The following is a 22,912-nucleotide window of genomic DNA, read 5'->3' as shown; positions in this document are numbered from 1 at the left end:
AAAAGTGGGTGGCTTATAAAAAAGCCTTAGACTTTGTACACCAATTTGACACCAAATATGACCCATTGTCTAGCTTCCACCCTTTTGAGGAGAAGATAAAGTCTCTAATTCTTTGTTTTGAGGATGTGATGCAAACATTAAAAGAAAAGAGGGAAGTTGTAATTAGGAACAACCCTGAGAAAGAAAGACTAGTTCTAAGTAGGTTTGCATCCACTAGAGCAATCCCTCCTGGTGACTACATGTTGCATAAAAAGTCCAATTACAGTGTGTTGATGCCTACAACAGGGGAGCCCTCTACTTCAAAGGGGAAGAGGAAGATACAAGATGTCATTGACATTCAAGATAGCCCAAAGAAACAAAGAGTGGGAAAAGAAATACAATCTGATGAATCTTTGTACTCTCCATTTGAATCCCCTTTCCATATAGGAGATGAATAGGTCCGAAGCTGAGCAACTGTTGTAGCTAGGCAGCCTTGGAGAGATATCATATACATATGATGAAGTGGAAGAGGGAATGCCAGAAGAGCACCATACTGTTGAAATGAACATCACTGCTAATGAGTTCAAAGGCCAGGAGTGGGATCCCAAGATTAAGCAGGCCAATGAAGATTTCTTGGCTAACAATAACTTTGTCACATTAGGAGCATTCATGCAATTTGTGTGGAAGCAGAACATTGACAAATATAATGCAAGGTGTGAAAAGAGAAAAGGTGAGCAGCCCCACAAAGATCTAGTTGTGGTTGAGGAGGAAACAAGGCAAGAAATGATTGATGAGTTTAAGACCATCACTCCTAAGAAAGGAAGAGACATGGTGGCATAGGCTAGGGTACTCATTCTCCCCGAGTGGGACATAAAAGATGCCTTGGTATTAGAGGCAGTAACAAAAGAGACCAAACCTATGGAGGGAGTCACTTTCAGAAAAGACAATGCTGCATTGGTCATGTGGTCTCTTAAGAGAGATGAAAATAAGAGAAATAAGAACACCCCAGGGTCAAGTTACCTTGGTGGAATGATAGTAAAAAGAGTTCAAAGCACTAGGGTAGTGAAAGCTGCTAGCACTGTGCTAGAAACTACAAAGTTTAGTGTTACAGTAGCAAAAAGGGAGGCTAAGGAAAAAGAAGATCTCCAGGTTAAGCTGGAGACAATTTTAAAAGCCTATAATAGTGCCAAGGAAGAGGTAAGGAATAAAGACAACATCATTGCCAAGCTACAAAGCCAGTTGGTAGGACAGTATCATCAAGGTGAGTCTTCAACACTGATGATCTCCTCTTCTCCTGCAAGGCCTCCACCTACCAACCCCATTATTGAGTTTCCACCATCTCCAACACCTTCTAGCTCTCAATTGGTTGAGATCACTCCTCATGAATTGTAGAATTTAAAATAGGCTCAAGCCCTGTATGTAAAGAAATATGAGGAAAGAGTAAGGGCTACAATTTTAAGTTTTGTTGACACCATAGGGGCCTCATTATTGTATAACAACATGAGCAAGATTTTAGATATGTGGAATGAGCTTAATGGAGATAAGGCTATTTTAATGACTATTTTTGATAAGTGGAAGCCTAGAGAGCAGGATTTGGAGCTTATTTGTGTATCCTATGATGAAGCAGGGGCTGATCCTATTATCAAATCCACTTGTGACACCACAAAGGATCTAGTAAAATTAGCAGAAGGAATAGATAATGCAGACAAGAAGATCAACTTGTACAAAAATGAGTACACTGAGCAGGTTTTTGAATTGCTTCCAGGGGGTTTTGTCAACCCAAATCAATTGAAGGACAAACAAGTATGGCTTAAGGAATTAGAAGCCAAATTGTTAGTTAGAATAGAAGGAATTATTAACTTAGAAGATGCTTCCTTCTTTGTTGTAACAATTGAGGAGATAGAGAGAATTAAATCTCATTATTGTTTTCTCAACTTAGAGGTTAACAAAATGAGAAATTCTTGGAAAAGGTTAGCCAAGGCAAAAGAAAAAGTTATTAACTTCGCGTGGCCAGCTGATGATTTATACAATGAGTGGACAAGAAAATATGCCATACAGGAAGTAGAATAGTTAGAAGATGTTGCAACTGGACAATGATTACAAGAAGCCACGGAGGTTGAAAAGGACTTGTAACCGCATTTGTAAAAGATTTTGTAGCTTCTTCTTGTGAAGAAATTATTGTAACAAACTCTCCTAGGAAAGTTTGAAGCTTTGTATGCATCCATATTGTTATAAATGGATACCAAGACTAGTAGAAAATGATCGCAAAGAATTGTAAGAAAACGCTGGAGAAATTTATCTAAGCTTTTCCAAGTTTTAATGGAGAATATTCGAAAGTTTCTTGTAATACTTTTTTGAAGAAAATATCAATATACAGACCATTGGTTTTGAGTTAAAACTTTGCATTGTCTTCAAATGTGTTTGGAAGTGTTTACTATTTCATTCTAAATAATCCAGGGTTATTTTGTTTCAATAGGGGCTGTAAGGCAATTTTCAGTAGATATGTTTCTTAGCTTTTCCCTTCAGGAGGGGAATTAAATATTCAGTAATCACTTCTACCAGTAAATTCCTTGTGAGATATTTTGAATCTTGATGAGCATAGTTTAATTTGGTATGAACAAATTCTTATGTGTGTCAGGCATATATAGGGATCTACATAAGCCAAACTAATGGGATATGTATAGATGTTTGATTGTGGGAGTATATTTTGAACTCAGATGACTCTGTGACCTTGGATAAGGCACTAGTATAGATTGAGGTTGTCTATTACATATTTTGTAGGTCAATACTGAACATGAGCACAATTTTCATTCCTATGTTTCAGTTAGTTTCAAGGTGATTAGATCCGCTAGTTTTTGGACTGGTTTGTTGTGAATTTAGTTCACAAAGGTATACCCACCTGGACTTTGAATAAGTCCGAAGTGTAGAAGGTTAACCAAACCTTGTCATATGTTGTCTAGAAAGTTTCCTTCTCTCTAATATCTCTTCTGCACAAAGAGTTATCATGTCACTATAAGGATGTTAGAGTGAATCAGATTTTGAAGACAACAAAAGTGGCGACTCTGCTGGGGAGAGTCACATTAAGAATCGAGACACAGATTTGTGCTTAAATTTATAAAGAAAATCATTGTGTTTTGTGTAATTGCAGCATTTTATTTTAAGCTTGTCTTCATAATTCCCATAGTCTCTTAGGTGGCGACTCTGTTATCTTGGAACTAGTCCTTGTGAAATATAGATCATTCTAAAAGGAAAACAAGCGTAATGCAAGGAGGAAAAAACACCAGATCATTCATGAAGAAGCACCCTCGTGAAATTTTACAAGAAGGTTTGCCAGAATAGTCGCAAAGAGGTTAGAAGAGATTAGTGCTACATGAACCATCAAATGCTACTTGGGTACAAAAGAATAATAATACCGGTAAGGTACCTGATCGACCTATTTATGCAAAGTCTAATTCTTCTTCTAGGGATTCTAAACAAGATATATTAGGTTTCCACTCTAGATTGTTTGGAAATATTGATAATGCTCATGCTTTAAATCAAGATTTATCTCATGTTAGTGTCTCCGTAAGAGATAGGACTAGTTCAAATGCAATTAGACATTCTGTCCCTAGAACAATTGATGGAAACATTAGTTTGATTAACATAGATCAAGTCAATATATTTGATTCTGAGAAAAATTTCCTTGATGAAGATAAAGTGTCACAAGATATTGAAGATTTGAATAGGAGGGTTCACCACTTAATCTCCCTAAGAGCCCAAAAGGAGGCAAATAAGGAGAAGGAAGTCAAAGCTAAATTAATGGAGAGAGATAGGCTTCTCAGACAAATAGCTGATCTTGAAGTGTTGGCTAAGGAAAAATAAAAGAGTGATGAGGAAGGCCTTGTGATCAAAGAAATCCTGATCCCCAAGGCCAAGCAAGCATATAGGTCAGTAATCCAACCAAACAGGGAAGTATTTAGTGATTCTCAGCTTCCTAGGACTAATGTTGATAAAGGGAAGCAAAAATGGGTGGATGATGGAATTGGATCTAGAAATGTATATGAGATTTCTCATAGGCTCTTAGCACATGAGAGAGAAATGGAAAGAATGAGGAAGGTAAAAGAGAATCTACAAATGGAGTTAGAGAAAGCTGAGTTGGAAGCAGCTAATTGGGAAGTTAAAAGGAAAATTAGTTACCTAAAAGCTCCCCCTATCATTTTTCCATTAGAAGATCTTAGTAAGCCTGATCCTCATCAAGTTTCCCTTCCCTCGGTTAAAATTCAACCTATGGTGCTTGCTACTATAGCATCAGTGAGTCAAACCCCTGTGAACAATCAACATATCCAAGTATCTCAGTCCCCAGTTCCAAAAGTCAGAATGACTATGGGAAACAATAATGTTGTTGCCCCTTTTCAAAGGAGACCTATCAATTTGGAGCAATATAGACAACTATTTTTTGATGGGATCCCAGGATATCCCAACCATGTTCCTACTGATTTAAGAGACAGACTCCATAAATTTGCTAGAAATAATGCAATTAGTGCTGAGGAACATTTAAAATCTTTTGGGGACCTAATAAATGATTATGAGATAGTGGATGAAGATGTCATCATGAAATTGTTTGTTCAGTCCCTGGTTGATTATGCAAGAGATTGGTACAGAGGTCTTCTAGTTAATAGCATTGGGTCATGGTAAGATTTTAAAAATTGTTTTCAAGAACAATATGGTGACAAAACAAATGTGATCTTCATGCTCAATGAATTTAATAACATTAGAAAATCTGACAATGAAATGGTCACTGATTTTAATGCTAGATTCCAAAAAGCAATGCATAGATTGTATCAGGTGATGAGATTAGATGACAATATGTGTCTGAATACCTATTACAATGCATTTGATTCTAAGATGGCCTATATCTTGAGGGATAAGAATCCACATAGCTCTAGGGATGCATTTAGGATTGCCATTAATGTAGAAAGCAATAGAAAAGCATCTGGGAAGTTAGGAAGAAGAACAAATGGTAGGTTATGGTAAGAAACAAAACAACAACCTAGCAAAGCTGCTAAGGAGGAAGACATGATAGAGAAGTTGGTCATTACTATGAAGGATCTGACTGCCAAAGTAAACAAAAATGACAAGCCTCATTATAACTGGCAAGATAGACCCCCTAGACTGCATGATATGCCTTATAATACCAACTCGAAAGATGGTAAACCCTAGAATGAGAAACCTAAAATTGCTCAAAATCAGGACACTCCAGATCCCTTGAAAGGGAAAAATGTCCATAATATAGAAAATACTCATTGGTGTATTGCTTGTGATGGGCCACATTCTCCTCATTAGTGTGCAGTAGCTCAAGCTCTTGAAGAATCCATGAGACAAGAAGTTGAGCTTGACATTAACATGTTTGAGACTATTATAGAAAGTGATGAGGAATCTATACAAAGTGAATACAATGATGTGTTAGATAGTGAAAGGTTCATTCAAGGACAACTAACCTTGAACTGGCATCCTACATTGAATGTGGTAACAATTGAGGATGAAGAAGTTCATCTTAGAAGGCCTAGTGAGGAAGAAGTTAAAAGTCTCACGAAAGCTGCTATTGCTAAAGAAAAACACAATTATAACTTAAGGAGCACCAAGAAGGACACTGATCAGGGTGAACCTGGTTCCATGTTCATAAAAGAGATTACCCAAAAAGGGGCAACAAGTAATGCTACTACGTTCCCTAAAATTGGTCAAGAAAAGAAGGAACATGTTAAAGATGTACCCAAGAGTACAGATGATAAAAATACCAGTGATATACAAGGAGCTGCCACAACAAAAAGAGAAAGTTAGTTTAAGGCAAAAAGAGTTAGAGCTAATACTGAATTAAGAAATAGTTCTACATTTGACATGGCTCAAGCTCTTACTCAAATGAAGGTTACTATCCCATTGGTAGAATTGCTGAAAATAAAAGAACATAGGGATGCAACTTTGTCTTTGTTTTCTAATATATCTGATACCTACCCACCGGTTCAACTAAAAATGGAACGGATCGGGAACTCCAAACCCTAGAGGTTTATGTTGGAACCACTATCACTCAAGAGCCTTCATAGGTAGATCCTTTCTATGTTACTTTGTTAGTAAACAACTGGTTGATAAAAAGTTGCACGATAGATTCAGGAGCTGCTGCTAATGTTATGCCCTATGGTGTTATAAAAGAATTAGGACTATCAGTAACCACCATATATGGAAAATGCTATGCTATGGATAACAGGGAAGTACCTATGATAGGTACAATGCGAGATGTTGAGGTAAAAATAGTAGCATTCCCTGAGGCAACTTATAAAATGGATGTTATTGTTACCGACACTAAACCCCATTATGGTATGTTGTTGTCTAGGCAGTGGGCAACAGTAGTAGGAGGAAATGTCCAACTGGATTTGTCTTATGCCACCATTCCAATAAATGGGAATCAGGTCAAGTTGTATAGAGAACCACGTGCTCCCAGAGTAATTGAGAGTGTAGATCCTAATATGCTCAATTGTATGATTGATGTGGATCTTGATAATTTCAGATTACAACCAATCTTGCCTCAAATGAAGAATACTAACCCCATTGTGGCCAAATTAGAAGCACAATAGTATGGTTTATGGCAGATGTATTTTGATGGAGCTTGCTCCAAAGAAGGATCTGGAGTAGGGGTTCTATTTGTATCCCCATCAGGTATAACTTTTAAGTATTCTTTCTTATTGGCCTTCCAATGCACAAATAATACTACAGAGTATGAAGCCCTTTATTGGGACTTGAGGTTGCAAAAAGGCATGGAATCCAGCTGTTGAAAGTGTTGGGGGATTCAAAATTGGTTGTCTCTCAGGTAAGATCCAAATATGCATCCAAAAATGATAGATTAAAGAGATATAAACATGCAGTTTGGGATGTCATTGAGCATTTTAGTGCATTTTCTATTAATTGGATAGAGACATCAAAGAATATTATGGCAGATTTTCTAGCTAATGTTGCCTTTAAAAATGATGATGCAACACTAACCGACATCTCCACTATGGAGATAAAATCTAGGCCTGCCATCCCTGATAATGTGTATAATTGGCAAGTTTTTGCTGATGATGAAGATATTCTTAGGTTCATCCAGTGTGTTGATGACTATGATGGACAGAAGACTGATTGCAATGCACTGGTGGAGGTGGTTGACAATAAGGAAATAGTGTTTGGAAATGACTTGGTTTAGTTGGAAACAAATGAGATACCTAAAGGGTTAGTAGAGTTAGAGAGCATGTTCAGTTATAATGATAGTCACTTACATCAGCAGTCTACCACTAAGTTGGAAGAATTGGAGGAGGTAAACCTAGGGACTCAGTCATCCCCTAAGTTAGTATATATTGGAAAGAAATTACCCCCTCATGTCAGAATTAATCTTATTAATTTATTAAAAAGATATAATCATGTTTTTGCTTGGTCTTATGAAGACCTAAAGGCATATGGACAAGACCTTTTTCAGCATGAAGTTCCTTTACTTCTAGATGCTAAGCCTTTCAGACAGAAGAAGATACCTATTAATCCCTTGTTAGAAACTAAGATGCAGCAAGAGTTGACTAAGTTAAGAGAAGGGGGAATTATCAAACTATAAGGCATTCTTCATGGGTCTCCAGTCTGGTCCCAGAAAGAAAGAAAAATGGGGACATTAGATTGTGTGTGGATTTTAGAAATTTGAATGTTGCCTCTTTAAAAGATAATTACTCTTCCCCAAATATGGAAGCTATGCTGCAGAGAGTAACAGGTTGTGATCTTTTGTCCATGATGGATGGTTTTTCAAGATACAATCAAGTGTTAGTGAGGGAATCTGAACAGTTTAAAACTGCTTTCACTACTCCATGGGGAACATATGTATATGTAAGAATGCCATTTGGATTAAAAAATGTTGGAGCTACATTTTAGAGAGCCATGGATGTAGCTTTCAAAGAATTCATTTATATCATCATGGTGGTTTACCAAGATGATCTAACTTGCTTCTCCAAAAGGGCTAATGATCATTGTGGACATTTGGAAAAGGTGTTCAATAAAGCTTTGGAATTTGGTGTGTCATTAAATCCCAAGAAATGTCATTTTGGGGTTACTGAAGGAAAATTATTGGGGCACATTGTTTCCAAGGAAGGGGTAAGGATAGACCCTAAAAGAATTGAAGCAATAAACAAAGTTTCTAAACCAAAGAATGTTAAAGGTATTCAATCCTTTCTAGGCAAAGTAAATTTTGTTAGAAGATTCATTGCATACTTTGCAGAGATAGTGAAACCCATTGTCAAGCTGCTCAAGAAGGATACCAAGTTTTGTTGGGATCAAGAAGCCTCAAAGGCTTTTGATGAGATTAAAAAGGCCATTCAGGAAGCACCAGTGTTGAAGTCTCCTAATTATAGTAAGCCCTTCTCTCTGCTCTCTTTTGCTTCATATCATACAGTAGCTACAGTGTTGTTACAAAAGGATAATGAGGGATATGAACATCCCATAGCTTTCTATAGCAAGTCTTTGCAAGTAGCAGAATTAAAATATAAAACCATGGAGAAACAGGCTTATGCTTTAGTTAAAGCTATCAAAGCTTTCAGGCCATACCTTGTGAATGCAAAAATCACAGCTTATGTCCCACATGCTACAGTTAAATATATTTTGTCCCAATCTGAGGTTATGGGAAAAAGGTGCAGATGGATCAATAGAATCCAAGAATTTGACTTGGAGATAAAGATCACTAAATTGGTGAGAGGCTTAGGTCTAGCCAAGCTCATGACTGAATCTAATCTTTTGGATGTTGAGGTAAATAATGTTGAAATAAAAAATACTTCAGTCACTAGTACTGAAAGGCAACCTTGGTATTCAGAGGTAGTCCGATTTCTAAAAGATGCTACATTTTCAAAAGGAATGACACATAATCAGAGAAGAACTTTGAAATTGAAGTCTAAGAAATATGTTCTCATTCAAGGTGACTTGTTTTGGAGAAACAGAGATGGAGGGTTACTCATGTGTTTAGATGAATTCCAAGCAAAGAAAATGCTGGTTGAAATGCATGATGGAATGTGCGGAGGACATTATTCTGCTAAGACTACTGCTGGGAAGATAGTCCAAGCTGGGTATTATTGGCCTACCTTGTTTAAGGATGCTCATGAATATGTCAGGAGATGCGACCCATGTCAAAGGTTTTCATCTAAACTAAAATATGAAGGAGCTCTACCCTTGAACCCAGTTTCAGTGAAAGCACCTTTTGTCCAATGGGGGATAGACTTCATTGCAGAGATTGTTGAGAGATCAGGAAGAGGTCATAGATGGATCATAGTAGCCACTGAGTATTTTACTAAATGGATTGAAGCCATTCCCATCAGAAGAGCTACAAGTAAAATTGTTATCGATTTCTTGATCGATTGTATCATAACTAGATTTGGAGTTCCTATGAAATTAGTAATGGACAATGCTATGAGTTTCAAGTCAGAAGATTTTGTCAAATTTTGTACTAGTCATGGGATACTTATGTCTTACTCTTCACCCTATCATCCTCAAGGATATGGGAAAGCAAAATCCAACAATAAAAGCCTCTTGAATATTATCAAGAAAATTCTGGAAGAAAACAAGAGATCTTGGGATCAAAAATTGAAATTAGCTTTGTGGGCAGATAGAATAATAGTCAAGAAGGCCATTGGAATGTCACCTTTTGAACTGGTTTATGGTACACAAGTCAGATTGCCAATGAATAATCTTCTTCCAGTTTATAAATTCTTGCAAGATGAGGACATTGAGCTATCTGAACCAATGGAAAACAGAATGATCCAAATTGTGGAGGTGGAAGAGCTCAAAACTTTAGCTCATAATAGAAATCAAAAGATCCAATTGCAGTCCAAATACCTTTTTGATAAAAGGACATCATTAAGGAAGTTTCAAATTGATGATATTGTTCTTTAATGGAATGCCAGAGGACAGGACAAGGGAAAGCACAAGAAATTTGAATCATTATGGATTGGCCCTTTTGTGGTTTGTAATCTAAATGGAAAGGATTCTTATTTTGTGAAAAATATGAATGATGAAGTATAGGAATTTCTAGTGCATGGACAATTCCTAAAACATTATTTCTCTTGATGTCCATGCACGATAGGTCCTTTGTTTGTATATATTTTGTTTGTTTCCTATTGTTTTGTTTGGGTCTATGTTTTGGTCTGTTTCTCTAGAGTTCTCTAAGTTTCTTGTGTTGACCTTGCGATCAACCATCCCCAATCAGAGCTGCTATTATCACTATTTAAGAAATGGGTTTTCTTTTCCCATAATTGGCTAAGTTTTTGAAATTTTGAGTCAGGCACTCTATCAACTGCTTCAATTCTGTGTTAGGTCTTAAGGATTTAAGGTCTCAATTTTAAAATCACACAATGTTTGATCAAAAAACCCTTTGGTTTCTATTCTTGCGTTACTTTATCCACTTAAGTAATGGGTCTTGGGGTCGTGTGAAGTGTCCCCCCTTTGTCATTTGCCTAGGTGTTCGTTGAATAATTGTTAAAAATCTATGCCTTATGCTTTTTTCTTTCTAATGTTGTCAAGCCCAGTAAGTGTCATGCAACTCTCAGATGGATCTATGGCTTTCGCCATTTTGTTAGGTGAAGTTGCAAGTGTTTTAAGACTTACGAAATAGAAAAAGGAAAAGAATGTTAAATGGTGCGCATTTGGTCGGGTTTAACGAGACTCCATCTCGCTCAAGATCTAACTGTTGGTGTTGATTTGCAGCCAAAATTAGCAACTAAAATACCTTTCGCGAAATGGCGAAAAGTCTTGGTGGGACCGGGTAGTGGAGACTTTTCAAATGGTTCAAAGGTGATCAAGTTCAAGAGAGATCAACAGTTCGCATTGTTCTGTGGCCAATAGGTGCTCACGTGTTATACCTTGTCAAGCAGGGAAAGGTTTCTTTAGCCTGGGAAAAGGGGTTCATAATCGACGTAAATGATGCACAAGTCTATCTGATCTGACAGCTAGCGTAGTTTTGCAAGAGAAAGGTGCTTGACAGATAGCTTTCGTGAAATAGTGAAATGACATGGTGCTAAAAGTAGGCATTCTAGTTGGTCGAGATGACAAATCAAATAAGGACACATGGCAGAAAGTCAAAGTAGTCAGCAAGTTGGATCTAAGGATGAAGGTGGAATCTAATGTTTTCTCTCAGCAAATAAAAGGTTGACATGTTAGTTCAGGAATGACTAGACACTGGGTGGATAGAGCTGAGTCAGAGGGCCCATGCCTACCGAATCTTAGTAGGTTGTTAAGCATCAAGCAAGTCAGATGTAATCTAATGGTCCACATGTATTTGCGAAGGTAAAATGCTCTTGCTTTAAAACCTATGAAATAGTGAAAGGTTTTTGGGGCCCAAAGAATAGATAAAGCATGAAGGTAAAAAGGGATCAACTCTGATTTGATCCAAGGGCTCACCTTGTTTTGTGGCTACGAATTAACTGAGCGTTAAGGCCTATGAAATGGTGAAAGAGAAAAGAAGGTTCTTCCTGGCATAAAGCTCGATGGTGACATGTCGATTGACATGTGGTTTCATAAGGGATTGAGGGCACCAAGGTGTAACCAGTGGTCATAAGGGAAATACGACACGTGGCTGACTCTGAACTAAACTTGAAGAGTTTTCCAAGGCTAATGGCTGAGTGCCATGTAGTATTTGGTAACTAGTGGAAGAGTAGGTTAAGTGATGCAAGCATAAAGGTCTTGCTTAAAGGATGGTCATCTCAGGATTGATCCAACGCTTCGCGTTGTTTCATGGCCCAAAGTTGAAAGTGGGTTATTCTCTGCAAAATAGTGAAAAACTGTTAGCCGTCAGGATGAGGCACGGTTAGTGAAAAATTCGATGGTCCTGGTAAGGGTTAAAGGCCAGGCAATTAGAGTACCATCTAACGACTGGCATAGTTTCACAAAAGAAAAATGCTCATGGGATAAAGCTTGCGAAGTGGCGAAAAGAGGTAGGGCCCAATGCAAAGGCAAAGGCGTTAAGTTAGTGTAAAGACTGATCAAGTTTCATTTGATCAGACGGCTGGCATGATTTCGTTAAGGGAAATTGCTAAGACATTATGCTCTGTGAAGTGGTGAAAGAGTGAAAAGGAAAATGCACAGGTACGTTGTGACCCATTGGAGAAAAAGTTTTGAATTCTTCTATGAATTCAATTCTAAAGGGATGGCCGAAGCATGTGGTATCAATGTCGCAGTTAAGAGCCCGACTACCATATATGATCTCGTATCAATTGAATGAAGGTATCATCCTAAAGAATAGTTGCAGAGAAGTGTTTGTAGAGCTAATTTCTTCAATTGCAGAGCAAGTTTCTTCAAGCAAAAAGTAAGTTCTCTTATACTCTTGTTTGGCAATCACTTAACAGTGTGTTTAAATTAAGGTCTTGATTTGTCATAGAACAGTTGGGGGTAATAGTTAGATTGCTTACATAATTTTTAAAGATGGCACCTAAGAGAGAATTCTTAGGAAAGGTTAATTACCAAGAGAGGGCTATTTATGATGACTTCCTTGAATAGTTGACATTGTCAACTAATGTGGCCACAAAGATAAAAGAACTTGTGCCAAGAGCTCCTCACCTAAAAATAGGTGAAGGATTATATGATAAGGGTAACTGGCTAAGAGACCCTTAAATTGGGTTGTCTGGGTTGGGGTTGTTTAAAGTTGGATTTGGCATGAGAAATTCCCTAGCCCCACAGAACAGTAGTTGGGAGTTGGATGTTGGAAAACTAGTAGTCCCTAGAGCATTCATGGATGTGGATCTCCTAACCCAGATTGCACACAACTATGACCCAATTATGAGAAGTGTCAAGGATATAAGATGGAAAACCCTCATTGAAATAAATAATGAGGAATTCAAAAATTTTGTAGAGCCTATTAATTTTAAATCACTATCTCAGGTATATTGTGTGCAGAGGAACCACCTTAGAAATGGGCCTCTCAGAGTATTCTTTGTGAAGATAGGTGGGTTGACAATTGTAAGACCCAATACTGAAGAGCCCTTCTCATTAAATCTATTCACCCTTATGGCCAAAGGATTATACTAGTCACTTTGCCAAATTATAGAAGAGGATGCTGAGGCAAATATGCCCACCCATTACATGCTGATGGTTGCTCAGATTTTGAATGCTTCTCTTGCAGTGACCTTTGATTATGCTTCCTTTATCACTGATGCTATTCATGAAGGATTAATAGGAATAAAGAATGGAAAGGTAGATAGGCCATTTGGATGGTATTCCCTCCTCATGCATTTATTTTTATTCAAAGGTGGTGATTATTTTGCAAGTGGAATGGATCTTGTAAAAGAGAAAGATGCAAAAAAGATGCCAGTGCAGTTATGGAGCACAGTTCTATCATCGGACAGGGAAGATGCAAGCTTCTTAAAGTTTGATAAGTGTTTTGCCTCTAAGATTAGGACTCTCCTCTATTCAAAGAATCCAAGAGTCCCCAAGGTTCTTTTGGAATTTATTAGGCCAAAAGAGTTTGCAGAGAATATAAAAGTTGTCCACAATTGGGGTGATATTTACTTATACCCTGTCTCCACAGTTTTCAGAGTATATGGTTTCAGGTACTCCATTTTTGTTACCCTATCAGGTCCCACTTAAAGTGGGAATTGTAGAGATCCTCAAGTAGATTGGTGGTGTACAAGAGGCAGAGTTAACAAGCAGAGGTAAAGGGACCATTTTCCCTACAGTTGCCATAGCTCACCAATTTGTAATTACTAAAGGAGGTTGGAAATGCTTTGAAGATTTTACTCAACCTTATCATTTGTCAACTGTAGTATCCAGGTGTGCCAACCCTAAATATTTCTTCAATGGCATGTTTAGAAAAAGGGCAATATGCAGAGGTAGACCCCATCAATTCCAGTTTCTTGAAGACCTCATTAGGAATGAGTTTGATTTAGATGAACAAGAGCTGAGGAGGGAAAAGTGGGTGCTTATAAAAAAGGCTTTGACTTTGTACACCAATTTGATACCAACTTTGACCCATTGACTAGCTTCCACCTTTTTGAGGAGAAGATAAAGTTCCTAATTCTTTGTTTTGAGGATGTGATGCAAACATTAAAAGAAAAGAGGAAGTTGTAATTAAGAACAACCCTGAGAAAGCACGACTGGTTCTAAGTAGGTGTGCATCCACTAGAGAAAACCCTCCTAGTGACTACATGTTGCATAAGAAGTCCAATTACAGTGTGTTGATGCCTACAATAGGGGAGCCCTCTACTTACAAGCGGAAGAGGAAGATAAAGGATGTCATTGACATTCAAGATAGCCCAAAGAAACAAAGAGTGGAAAAAGAAATACAATCTGATGAATCTTTGTATTCTCTATCTGAATCCCCTATCCATATAGGAAATGAACAGGCAATAGCTGAGCAACTATTACAGTTAGGTAGCATTGGAGAGATAGCATATACATATGATGAAGTGAAAGAGGGAATGTTAGAAGAGCCCCCTACTGCTGAAATGAACATCACTGCTAATGAATTCAAAGGCCAGGAGTAGGAACATGAGATTAAGCAGGCTAGTGAAGATTTCTTGGCTAATAATAACTTTGTCACATCAGGAGCATTCATGCAATTTGTGTGGAAGTAGAACATTGACAAATATAATGCAAGGTGTGAAAAGAGAAAAGGTGAGCAGCCCCACAAAGATCCAGTGGTGGTTGAGGAGGAAATAAGGCAAGAAATGATTGATGAGTTTAAGACCATCACTCCTGAGCAAGGAAGAGACATGGTGGCACAGGCTGGGGTACTCATTCTCCCCGAGTGGGACATAGCAGATGCCTTGGTATTAGAGGCAGTAAGAAAAGAGACCAAACCTATGGAGGGAGTCACTTTTAGCAAAGACAATGCTGCATTGTTCATGTGGTCTCTTAAGAGAGATGAAAATAAGAGAAATAAGAACACCCCAGGGTCAAGTTACCTTGGTGGAATGATAGTAAAAAGAGTTCAGAGCACTGGGGTAGTGGAAGCTGCTAGCACTGTTCTAGAGACTACAAAGTTTAGTGTTATAGTAGCAGAAAGGGAGGCTAAGGAAAAGGCAGATCTCTAGGTTAAGCTAGAGATAGTTTTAAAAGCCTATAATAGTGCCAAGGAAGAGGTAAGGAGTAAAGACAACATCATTGCCAAGCTACAAAGCCAGTTGGTAGGATAGTATCATCAAGGTGAGTCTTCAACACTGATGATCTCCTCTTCTCCTGCAAGGCCTCCACCTACCAGCCCCATTATTGAGTTTCCACTATCTCTAGCACCTTCTAGCTCTCAATTGGTTGAGATCACTACTCATGAATTGGAGAATTTAAAACAGGCTCAGGCCCTATATGCAAAGAAATATGAGGAAAGAGTAAGGGCCATAACTTTAAGTTTTGCTAACACCATAGGGGCCTCATTATTGTATAACAACATGAGCAAGATTCTAGATATGTGGAATGAGCTTAATGGAGATAAGGTTGTTTTAATGCCTATTTTTGATAAGTGGAAGCCTAGAGAGCAGGATTTGGAGCTTATTTGTGTTTCCTATGATGAAGTAGGGGCTGATCCTATTATCAAATCCACTTGTGACACCACAAAGGATCTAGTAAAATTAGCAGAAGGAATAGATAATGCAGACAAGAAGATCAACTTGTACAAAAAGGAGTACACTGAACAAGTTTTTGAATTGCTTCCAGGGGGTTTTGTCAGCCCAAATCAATTGACGAACAAACAAGTATGGCTTAAGGAATTAGAAGCCAAATTGTCAGTTAGAATAGAAGGAATTATTAACTTAGAAGATGCTTCCTTCTTTGTTGTAACAATTGAGGAGATAGAGAGAATTAAATCACATTATGGTTTTCTCAACTCAGAGGTTAACAAAATGAGAAATTATTGGAAAAGGTTAGCCAAGGCAAAAGAAAAAGTGATTAACTTTGCATGGATAGCTAATGATGTATACAATGAGTGGACAAGAAAATATGCCATATAGGATGTAGAGTAGTTAGAAGAGGTTGCAACTGGACAATGAGTAAAAGAAGCCGTGGAGGTTGAAAAGGACTTGTAACCGCATTTGTAAAAGATTTTTTAACTTCTTCTCGCGTAGAAATTATTGTAACAAACTCTCCTAGGAAAGTCCGAAGCTTTGTATGTATCCATATTGTTATAAATGGATACCAGGACTAGTAGAAAATGATCGTAAAGAATTGTAAGAAAACATTGTAGAAATTTATTTGAGCTTTTCCAAGTTTTAATGGAGAATACTCAAAAGTTTCTTGTAATACTTTTTTGAAGAAAATATTAATATACAGACCATTGGTTTTGAATTAAAACTTTGAATTGTCTTCAAATGTTTTTACAAGTGTTTACTGTTTCATTCTAAATAATCCAGGGTTATTTCATTTGAATAGGGGTTGTAAGGCAATTTAGTAGATACGTTTCTTAGCTTTTCCCTTCAGAAGGGGAATTAAATATGCAGGAATCATTTCTAGCAGTAAATTCAAAATTCTTATGTGTGTTAGGCATATATAGGGATCTACAGAAGCCAAACTAATGGGATATGTATAGATGTTTGATTGTGGGAGTATTGTTTGAACTTAGATGACTTTGTGACCTTGGATAAGGCACTAGTATAGATTGAGGTTGTCTATTACATATTTTGTAGGTCAATACTAAACATGAGCACAATTTTCATTCTTATGTTTCAGTTAGTTTCAAGGTGATTAGATCCACTGGTTTTTGGACTGGTTTGTTGTGAATTTATCATTTTAAAGTGTGAATTTAGTTCACAAAGGTATACCCGCCTGGACTTTGAATAAGTCTGAAGTGTAGAAGGTTAACCAAACCTTGTCATATGTTGTCCGAAAAGTTTCCTTCTCTCTAATATCTCTTCTGCATACAGAGTTATCATGTCACTATAAGGATGTTAAAGTGAATCAGATTTTGAAGACAACAACATCCTCTATTGGTTGCTCTATCGAAGTAGGTTTTTTTGTGTTTATATTTATAGTTTCATTTACCTCAACCTCAGCATCTGCAACCAGTGACTCAGTAGTCACATCTATCTTCTTTTCCTCAGTGGTTTCTCTGTCAACCACAACATTTACTTCTTGAGTATCTATATTCATAGTGTACAAAACTTGAGACTCAAGATTTGTATCCTCTAATGGAGTCTCCATACTCTCAATAGCCAGTTGACTATCAGTAGTATCTATCGATGGAGTATCTGAAGGAGGTGGGGTTAAGTTATCAGTTATTTTCAGGCTTGGAGGTCCACCTACCTTACCTTTCCCCTTATCTATCTCCTTTTGATATACTTTAATAGTCTTTGGTCTAAGTAATTCTTCCTGTTTTTCTTTCTTCACAAAAAATATATCCCATGCATCCATTGTTTCCTCAGAGACTTCATTCACTCTACCTACCATTAGTGCTATGTGTCACTGAGTAGTGGAGAATACTATCCAGTTTTCTTCACTGATTAGTTTATCTATTTCATTAGTTGAGTTGACTGGATGTACTGCAAGTAATTTCTCAATCTTGATTTTCTTGTCCAGCTCAATGATGAATATCCTTCTAGCTTCTAATCTCCTATACAGATCATTTGGTATTTCATCAACAATTTCCATAAAAAATTTCTTACATATATCCAAGTGTAATATTACACTACTCTCTATGCTTTCCTTATCATCTGCAGATAGTGTGTTGTATATTTTGTTGATGTTTTTCAATTTTCCATCTTCAGTTATTTTGCTCAAGAGTTTATCCAGTGGAGCAATATCTTGTTTTACCTTCCTTTTCTTCTTAGGAATAAACTTCTTTTTCACTGGAGGCCTCACTACCTGTTGCTTTTGCCTTGTTTTCCTGGGTGTAGGTGAGGGTACCGGTGAGGGTTTTCTTTTCCTTTCTACCCTTTTAAATACTGCTGGCATATCACTCTGAGAGGAGGTTTTAGCTGGTGAAAGATGAGCTTCCAGTTGAAGTCCTTCCAACTCAGTTTCCTTTATACCAGTTTGTTTCAAAACATCTTCCTTAATTGCTTTTGCCTATCGGGTTCCTTTCCTTACTATTTCTTCAACCTTCTTAACCCTTTTTCTAGACTGAATTCCACTTTCTATTGTTTTAGCATTTCCAAAGACTTTCTCAGTGGCTTCCTTTGGTTCTTCAAGGAGGGCTTTTGCATAAGTTTCAATAATGTTGTCATCTGTTTCATATCCCATTTCAGTTACCTAGATAGTTCTAGGGACAACTGTCTCCATCTAGATTTCATCCTCCTTGATTACAAAACAAATTTCTTTATGATATTTGTCCACAATAGCCTGTGATAGTCCTACTCTAGTTTTCATTTGATCCTTCAATGCTTGAAAATATTCATTTAAGTTTTTCTCCTGGTTTTCTCCCATGTTTTTTAGTAGATCCAATAGTTGCTTTCCTACGAGAATGTCAAAGCCAAAATCTCTTGCACCAATATTGAGTACTTGTTTAGTTATGTACAACATTAGACAAATAAGCAAATTTCCAAATCTGAATGTTTCTTTCTTATCTCCTTTAATCTTCCCCATATTGTCTATCAATTCATCTTTGAGCCATTCACATACATCTATTCTAGCATTTTCATTAACCATGTCATAAGCACTTTTAATACATAGGCTAGAAACTGAGTTCAACCTATTTGCATGTGTAGCTTTGTAGCCTAAGATCATACCGATAAATCTGACATTGATGTATTTTACATCATTTACCCTTAGAGACCTTTTGTCAAATGGTGCACCGGTTAGGTTTATCATTGTGTCATTTGAGACCTTCTTTGTTTTGTCAAGTCTGCTACTAGTGGTAGGTAACCCTGTTACTGCCTTAATAGATTCCTTGGTGATTTTATGAATTGAATCCAACTAGAAGAATTCACCATGAACTCTTCTTAGCACAATCCTTATAATATCCTTGGGAAAATCCAGGACACTAAAGATTTCTATAAAACCTAGGGTTTCCACTATCTTATGTTTTGGCTTGATATTTTCAGATTCATCACAAATCACAGTCCTATACATATTTTTGATCTCATCATCACCTAATTCGTCTACATGACCATGTATATACATCCTAGGGTCTTCATCATATACTACTCCCTTAGGAATTTGAGAAAATGCACCTATGCTATCATCATTCTTCGCTATTTCGAGAACCAGTTTGAAAACGGGTCTATGGCGCTTAACAACCTCAATCACAGTAGGGTTTGCAATAAATTTAGGAGTGGATGAAGAAGCCATAGTTATAAATACCTCAATCTACCTTAAGGATGAATGCTTTGATGAACTACTTCACTTTTTCACTAAGGATGCCTGCGCTCAGGAATTTTCACGCTCTCAAAAGTTTGAATGCTTGGTGAATGAAAAAGGAGCCAAAACACTTTCTTTATAATGTTATTTTCTCCAATGACCATATTTATTGTTCACTGATAAAGTCACAACTTAACTCATCTGCCAGTATAGAAGTAATTTCAAGTTCTCACCATCAATTGAGGGAATAATAGCATGTTTTTCATTTTGTTGCTAAACCCTCAAGGATTTTCCTTCAGTTAGATGAAGAGTCTCCTGCTAGTGGAGTGTTACTCTGTTCTACTGGTGGAGGAGTATTCCCATCAACATTCTAATCTGACTTCCTGATCCATTGTTTTGATAATTCTTGCTTTACCTTTCAAACTAGGACCTTTGTTATCTCCAGGTGGGGACTTGCTTCTACAGAATTTTGCAACATGTCCAATCTTGTTACAAGCATAACAAGTCATATTTTTTTTCTAAATAGCTTTCCCATATCCTATGCCTATATGTGTTCTGCATTGATTAGATAAGTGTCCAAATCTTCCACAAACATAACATCTTATATTCATTCTGCAATTTTCTGAATTATGACCAACTTTGTTGCATTTAGAACATTGACTAGTGGGTGTATTTGTGTTCTGATAATTTTTAGATCTACACTGATTTTCTCTATGACTATACTTGTTATAGTTAAAGAATTTCCCATTGAATTTGTATGCATTATGTTGTCTTACCAATTTGTTATAATCATGATTGTTTGCAGTACCGGAGCTTTCACCAGTTTCAAAGCCAAGGCCATTTGTATCACCATTAGGTTTCCGATTCTTTAGTATGTCAACAAGTTCTTCTGAACTTTTCTTGAATTTCTCTTTTTGTTGATTTGAAGTAGTCAGTTCATTCTCCAAGGTTCCTTTCTGTCTCATGAGTTCAATTCTATCATTTTGTGTATGCATCAAATATATCTTCAACATATCATTTTCATGACTGATTCTTGTGTTTTCATTTCCAGCATCATTTAGTCTTCTAACCAAGTCTTCTTCATTCTTCTTTTTGTCTTCAATTTCTTTACAGAACCTCATAGTCATATCTTGCATCTCATTCTTTGTTGTACTGATTTTTTGTCTTAGCTTGTTTACCGAATCATTAAGAGTTTTGTTTTCATCTTCATCATTTTGCATCTTTTCACAAAGTTCTCTCCTCTTGTTCCTTGCAATACTATAATTTTCTTGAAGTGCTTGAATAATATCCTAAGCAGCCTTCAGATCATCCTCAAGTTTGATATTCTTTACCTTTTCTACATCATAGTCTAAAAGAGTTGTTTCCAATTGCTTTCTCAAGTTTCCCTTCTCTACCGATGCCAAGATCTTCCTCAAGTTGTTAGGCTTTTGAAAATAGAGGACCAGGCTCTGATACCAATTGTTAGGATTCCCAAACATACTGAGAGCTGGTGAATTAGTATCTGACTGATATATTAATTTTCTTATCTTATAGCATGAAAAATATATTAAAACTGTGTACTGGTAAAGCAAAAATAATGCAGCAAATAAGAACAAGAACTACAACATAAAAAACACACCATAACACAATATTTTAACAAGGAAACCCGGTGTGGGAAAAACCTCGGTGGGATTTGTGACCCACAGTATTCGCTTACTGGCCAATAAGGGAATATTACTGCTACAATAGGGGCCTACACATGCAGGAAGGCCAAGTCCCTAGAGCTCATTGCTCAATTACAAAGGAAGTCACATTGACTTACAAAAATGGATTATACTAATCCAATGTCTTGTATTGCTTCAGATTAGCATCTACTATGCTAGATTCAATACTGGTTTAAGCTTTGCGACATACATAAACCCTTATCCAATAATTCACATATTAGGTCTGCTACCTTCTATTCATATTTCATATCATACCATACACTAAATGATCTACAATGATCTCATACATATATGAGTCATATTACAATTCACCATGTCGGCTTACAAAAGATTTTGCAATTAATTACAAAATATGTTAATACAAAATTGATGTCGGCCAGGGTGCCGATAATCTTCCTTTTCGGTGCCGGTGTTCTATATGTCGGTGTAGAGTCTGTAGGTGCCAGTGCTTTCCTACCGCTATCACATGATTGTAAGGTTGCCATCAATGACAATACCTTCAATCACCTACAATATCTCATTGGAGTGTGCATTTGCCAACAAAGTGATCATCAACGACGAAGAAAGGATGGGCCCACCACATCTGTTGCCCGCCAGCTCGCAAGCCACCATTAGGCACATTGAAATACCTGCATGGTGGCAAGGAACAAATTCACCTTTATTTTGGTTACCCCACACAGTCCCTCTACCTCCACAAAATTCCTTGTGGGATAGCGGGGGACAACCTCCTCTTTGTTGTTCTTATCCCGCAAGGCCCCGTTGGCACCTTGAAATTGCCTCTCGATGGTAGGAAATCATATTGTTTACTTCATCCTTACCTTGCAAGGTCATTGTGACCCTTTAGAATGGCATGCGAGATGGCAGCGAAGCCATCCGTCCTTAGTCTTGTTTACCCCGCAGGGTCCTTTGTAAGCCTTAACTTTCCTCACAGGGTAGCAAGGAAGAGACTTCCTCACTATTCCCTCTCTATCCCACATGCAACTGTGCCCTTCCCTTTTTCCTATGTAGGATGGATGATATCATAGGCCAGATCCACCATCCTGCTATTCCCCAGCATCATCTACTAACCTTATAAAATATTGCAAGGTAGCAGTGGTCCTTAACCTGAGAGGAAACAACCATCGGCCGATAAGAGGAAATAAAGGGGAACTTGCTCGCGAATGATAGGGAAGCCTCTAACCAATAGCCTTAAATGATTTGACTGCCTCACCCAGTCAATACAAAAAATAGAATTGGAGCCCAAAAAGAAAAGGTTCCTCTGCATGCTACCAAAACACTGCACATAACACGCAGGTTATGTTAAATCTTTGAATATTTTAGATTAGATCTACACCTAAGTTGATAGAAAAAGGTCAACATCAACCATTGCTTTAAATTCTTTAAAATGACTAAAAACTTTAGATTTACTCTTTAGAAAGTATACCCATGTCCTTTGTAATTCCCCGCCAGGAAACCCCGAGGGGATAAAGCTAAAACACTCCAATGGAGTGTAAATATATTTTTTATTTATAATAGGACACAAAATTAAGATACATTGGAGTTATTTAATGCTTAGATAACACAGTGGAAGACTAAACGAACCTAAGGAATTTCCCAACGTGATTACGTAACTTAACACCTAACTCAACTCGCGACATTTGATCCAATCAAGCACGATATCTTAATTACATGTTATTACTTGAAACATGGGTATAATTTGTTCAGTGAATCAACATTATAGAAATTAGGAAGTGTTCAACTATTATGGTTGAAGATGAGGCTAACATGAGGATATCTACCCCTTTGAAGTTAAAGCATAGATAACATATGAATTCATCCATTAAGGTTAAAATATAGTTATCTTAATGAGTTCGTCCAATTTAGTGAAAATATAGCTAATAAGATGAAGTTCATTTATTAAGGTTAAAATGTAAATAACCAAATGAGTTCATCCATTATAGTTAAAATATAGTTAATAAGATGAAGATCATTTATTAAGGATAAAATGTAAA

The sequence above is a fragment of the Cryptomeria japonica genome, chromosome 1 (genome assembly GCF_030272615.1).
Source record: "Cryptomeria japonica chromosome 1, Sugi_1.0, whole genome shotgun sequence".
NCBI lineage: Eukaryota > Viridiplantae > Streptophyta > Pinopsida > Cupressales > Cupressaceae > Cryptomeria > Cryptomeria japonica.
Note: the sequence above shows the minus strand (reverse complement) of the source record.